The sequence below is a fragment of the Mytilus galloprovincialis genome, chromosome 1 (assembly GCF_965363235.1).
Source record: "Mytilus galloprovincialis chromosome 1, xbMytGall1.hap1.1, whole genome shotgun sequence".
NCBI lineage: Eukaryota > Metazoa > Mollusca > Bivalvia > Mytilida > Mytilidae > Mytilus > Mytilus galloprovincialis.
Genome location: NC_134838.1, coordinates 114,047,234 through 114,053,053, shown reverse-complemented (window position 1 = coordinate 114,053,053; position 5,820 = coordinate 114,047,234). Strand labels below are relative to the sequence as shown.

The window sequence follows — 5,820 nt, the reverse complement described above, 5'->3', positions numbered from 1 at the left end:
TAAATGATCTTAAATCTATATGGTCTTTATTTTAAAAGTTATAAAATCTAAATGTAAAGTGATCTAAAATGTTCAATATAAATGAGTATTTTCGCTGTGAAATGAATCTAAGGTCGTCTAAAAGTGTATACATGTGTATTTGACCCGACTACTGACTACATAGTAAACTATTCATTATGTACCTATAAGGGGGGTCTGAGCGGGACTCGGGATTGTCGAAGCGTATTTTTTGTAAACGTGACACATGAAAGTCAAATTATGAGGGAGGGTAGGAGGGGTACTGATCCCGAAAACCCGAGCTTAAAAACACGAAATCCCGAAATCCCGGGCTTAAAAAACACGAAATCCAGAGGTCTCGAAATTCGAAAAAAGAATTATCGTATCCCGAAAGGGTCAATCCCGAAATCCAGAGCTTAAAAACACCCGATCCCGCAGTCCCGATAAAGGTCCTATCCTCCCTCAAATTATTGTGCCGTGAAAACGCGAAATGAAGTTTAGCGGGACATGGGAAATTACAAAAATAGCAGAATTGTTCACTTACATAGTGTACGCGGGATGGCATCATGCGAGAATCTAAAAAAATAAGTAGTAACTAAGCGGGATCCGTGAACAGAACCCCCAATGAGACCCCCATTAGTTGTGGCTTATTTTGGTCTTTTTAGTTAGTTTCTTTCCCCTACATTACTTGACCGTTTTTGTAAAACAACAGCACTCGAGGTCTGACAGTATTTTACCAAGAAATGCACAAAATATTCAAAAAGAAGGCCTAGAAAATTTAAATATTGGTATGCACACATACTCCCCTATCAGCACAGACAATTATATTTTTGTAAAGGCGCCAAACTCGTTTCTAATATTTATAATAGAACCGAAAAGAAAATGGAAATGGAAATGGGGAATGTATCAAAGAGATAACAACATGACCAAAGAGCAGATAACAGCCATAGGTCACCGATGGGTCTTCATTGCAACGAGAAAATCCCGCAACCTGAGACTGGGGTGGATCTAGTCATATAAAGGAGGGGTTCCTAACCCAGGACAATTTTTTTTTTGGGGGGGGGGGGGGTGTCCAACTTCATGTCCCCATTCAAATGCATTGATCGTCCAATAAAGAAAGGGGGTTCCAACATGTCCAACCTTCAGTCAATGGACGTCATACTAAACTCTTCAATATAAAAAAAAGAAACTAAAATAAAAATCATACAAAGGTCACAAAGGCCATAACTTCTGGCTCCTGAATTAGGAAAAGTGCAAAATGCAGTGAGGATAAAAGCCTTTACTGTAAATTCCTGAAATTACAATTATATAAATCATCTCACATCTTTGTGCATTTCTTGAAATTGGTCATATTAATAAATGCATGCAATATTTTCAGAAAATTTCAATATACATGATATATAGGCTTTTAAAAGTCAATCTTGTGCATGATTATCAATGATTATACTCGCACAATTAACACATGTGGTTCTCAAAACTCAGAGGTGTCTATGCTATTTATGACAACATTTTAATCAAGTATAAATTTACAAAATATGTTTAGAACTATATGATTTTTAGGTTTTTAAGCATAGATATAGTAGGTCAGGATCTGCGAACTCTCACTGACTGACTGAGCACATGAATTCAACACTAGTTTTTTGGTGATGTTGGTGTTGCTTAGTGTTTTGTTTTGTTTTTCTTTTCTGCATCTTATGTTTTGCCTTGGCACAGTTTCTCTTTCATTGCCTTTGGTTTTTTTTGTTATGTTAAATAACAAGTCACAAGAGAGAAAAAACAAAAAAAAATATGTGAAAAAATGGCTTAGTTCAGTATTAAGGACAGAGATAACAAATAGCTAAATAAGAAAAAAGAAAAAAGAAAATTCCTTTTCTATGTACAGTCAATTGTCTGATAATCTAGAAGATAGCCTGATTTGGTCTAATTCTCCTGAATTCTAGCAGGTACTTTATTCCAACTTTTTTAATTCAAACAAACCATGTCTTAGATAGTCTTGGAATTAGAATACATTAATCATAAAATTTTCATAATACTTTGGTGAATTATCTATTGATATAATCATGATAATTAAGCTCCTTTTTAATTTTTAGGGATTTTAAATTTTTAATTTAAAGTTAGGGATTTTATTCATAAAAGCGGGGATTTTTCCAGTACGTATACTATTAATAATGCTTTGAGCAATTTTCATGAAACTTGGTGAATTATTTTTGTATAACATAAACATGATAATTTTCCTTTTAATTTAAAAAAAAATCTGATTTATGTCATTGTACTATCATGACTTGGGATTAGGATAGTCTCAAGAATGCTTTCACAAATTTTTATGAAACTTTGGTGAATTGTTTTTATATCTTGACAAACTCCCTTTTTATTGTTATGACCCAAAGTGGAGGGGGCATAATGTTTAACACTTGTCAGATCGTTTGTCCGTCTGTCCCAAAGTTGTTTTTTTTGTTCTCTTACAGTACTTTAGTTTGCCTCAACCAAATTCAATTAAACTTTTACAAAAGCTTGTTATCACAATTCTCATATCAAGTTTGAAATTTGGTGATGTCAGTGTTACTGTACTAGAGTATCAGAGTTATGCCCCTTTAGAAATGGGGAAAATATGCTGAATTTTTGGTTTCCTGTTCTCTAAAATTTAGTTTGTCTCAACCAAATGTTATGAAATCAATACACAATGCTTATCATCACAAAATACAGATTAAGTTTGAATTTTGGTAGTGTCTCTTTTACTAAATTCTATAGTTATGTTCTTTAAAAATGGAAAAAATGTTTCGGCCTTCTAACTTAAGTTTCCCTCAACCAAATTTTATTAAACTTTAAAAAAATACTTTTTATCACAATTTTAATCAGATCAATTTCAAATTTTGGTAGTCAAACTTTTACCGTTCTTCAGTTATGTTCCTTTAAAACTTTGAATAATATGCAAGCTGGAGTATCATTCCCTATTTATCATGTATATTTTTTTATAAGATGCAGAGTTAAGGAACTTTAGTTGTTGCAAAGTTATTTTAAAATTGTCCATTTTCAAAAACTTTGAAAGGTTTTAGAAATTTATGGATTTGTTAAAAAAATCACAGCCTTAAACTTATAGTCACTTGAGATATATATCTATAAATGGAGCCAAATTATATACATGTTTTATGTCAATAAATACCACTGTGCATGTTTTGTTTTTTTTGGAGGGCAGGGGTCTTATTTGCACAGTGCTCATAGTTTTTTAGTCGATCATTAAAATTCATTTAAAGCTTAAAGACCAGCTATAAGGGCAAGAAGCTTATCAAGCACTCATGGCTTAGATTTTTATTAAACACACATTAATATACATAATGTACATTAAACAGAAAAAAATATTGATGCAAGATGTCATTCAACTTTTACTCTTTTATGTATAGGACAAGAACTATAGAAGATACAGAGAAATTATATACAGCAGAAATGATAGGCAATGTAAAATTTGCAGAAGCCAACTAAACCTAAATGGTAAGGCATCTTTTAATTTTAAAAAAGTTATTGAACTTGAAAGATGATTACTAGTATCATGATTACTATAAAAATTAAAAGATGTGGTATATTAAATATGAAAACTATCATGGCTTTGAGAAAGCAATTGTAGGCCTGTTACGACCTTCAATAATGAGAAAATCCATACCCTATACTATAGTCAAAGTAGGCAGCTATAAAAGACCTAAAGATGAAACATTGAAACAATCCAAACTGTAAAACTAATCATGGTAATTGCCTAGTTTATAACAAAATAAATTACAAAAAATAAATATGACCGGTATGAAACAATAACAACAACAACCACTAAATTTTAGTGTCAGACTAAACTGACAAAAGCTACAGGCTCTGAACTTTGGACAGGCACAATAGGAATATGGCAAGGTTATATAAAAATAAGATGTGGTATGATTGCCAATAAGACAACTCTCCACCAGACAACCAATGATGTAAATTTCCTGCAAACAGGGACTTGACTTCTGTAAATCAACTAATTTTTCGTGAATACTTTATTTGGCATTTTATACTTTCTAGTCTACATCGCAGTTATTTATTTTTCTCGAGTTCAAGTTTACTTAATGAATTTTAATAAGGAAAGATACACATGAAAAACATTTATTGCTGTTTCTCTCTCCATTTATAACATTTCATTTGTTTATTTTGTGTATTTATAGGTGATCAGACATCTTGGTTTTCATGATCAATAGGTCATTACTGAAGAGGAAACTTATAGTTGAAATTTATTTACATAGTGCATAATTGGATTAATTTGAAATGAAATGTGTGCTTTCCTGCAAAAAAGAAATAGGAAATTTCAACATTATCACATGATAATGACCATAAACAAAATGGAGTTCTATCATAGATACACAAAAACACTATTGCATAAAAGCAACAACATATCTTAATCAAAAGAAAGGAGAATGCTGAACAAATACTATTTTGTTGTTGAAAAAAGGAACACCAGTTTTATCCACTCATTTACATCGCTCCCTCATATCAAATATACAGAAGAAGATCATTAAAGAACAATTTGCAAAAATGATTTCTCTTAGAATTGAAGGGAATTGTTTAGTGAATGGAATAATGTATTCACTGAATTCTTACGTAGTGGATGGAATAACTGTACACAAGCTGAAACAGAAGAAATTCTAATTTAAAATAACACGAAAAGTGTTTATTTTATTATTTAATCTGCAAATATATAAACAAATTCTTTAGAACACCACAAATGGTATGACATTCAAATTGGTTGCTTATTAATGTATCGCATTGAAACAATTACAAAGAAAATAGAAGCATTTGCTCCAAAAAAAATTATAAATCAAAGTTAAATTTATAAAAAAAGTATAAACAATACCTAGATCTAAACAGTCAGACTGTATTATTTTCAATGTCATTAAAATGTTGAGTCAAACATTTATTAAAGTTTTAAATATCATTTGCATCAATTATACAGTCTTGTTATTATTATATTCATACTGTTTGTATACATGGTGTAGTGAAGAAATGTTCAACAAGTAAAAATAAGGGAAAACATTTCCTTAAAGGAAATTTGATCTTCAGAAATTTCCTTAGAGGAAATTTGAAGAACAATGATTTCCCTAGAGGAAATTTGTTGTCTTGAATTTTCCTCCAAGGAAAAGTGTTTGTCAAAAATTTCCTCACAGGAAAAAGTATTTCCTCCAAGGAAAATTTGAAGCTACAAATTTCCTCACAGGAAAAAGTATTTCCTCCAAGGAAAATTTGAAGCTGCAAATTTCCTCAAAGGAAAAAGAATTTCCTCTAAGGAAAAAGAATTTCCTCTAAGGAAATAGAATTTCCTCAAAGGAAATAATTATGCAGCAAATTCCCTAAGGGAAATCTTTTTCCCTTGAGGAAAAAACAATTTCCCTTGAGGAAAAATCTTTTTCCTTCAGGGAAATTTGATTTCCCTTGAGGAAAAGTACTTTTCCTCTGAGGAAATTGTTGAAAAAAGGGGCATAACTTTTTCAACAGTGGTGCTAGATCCAAAAAATTTTAGGACAAATATCAGGGAACCAATACCAACCAAGTTATCAACTTTGTTTTGACTTAACTCCAAAAATTAAGGTGACAACTTTTGCACTCAGCGGAATTGCAAACTTGTCCCGGAGACTGTTTAAAACTCACATAAAAGTGACAAAATAATGTGAGGTCTGTGCAAGACCAGCAAGACTGAAGATAGACAATTTGTTCTATATAACAATGTCATCTTACAGTTAGTGGTAATGTTTGTGCATGACCGTCAAGCTTTCTATAGGTAAAGCTATACTGCAGAGTGACTAGAGTCGACAA

At 31.5% G+C, this 5,820-nt stretch overlaps 1 long non-coding RNA gene across 1 annotated transcript; it reads left to right on the top strand.

Moving 5' to 3' along the window:
- The first annotated feature begins 366 nt into the window (after positions 1-366).
- On the top strand, positions 367-4,958 carry LOC143052315 (uncharacterized). The gene is made up of 3 exons (XR_012971084.1): positions 367-785; positions 3,396-3,483; positions 4,179-4,958. It is a non-coding gene; the product is annotated as an uncharacterized LOC143052315 (long non-coding RNA).
- The last annotated feature ends 862 nt before the right edge of the window (positions 4,959-5,820 follow it).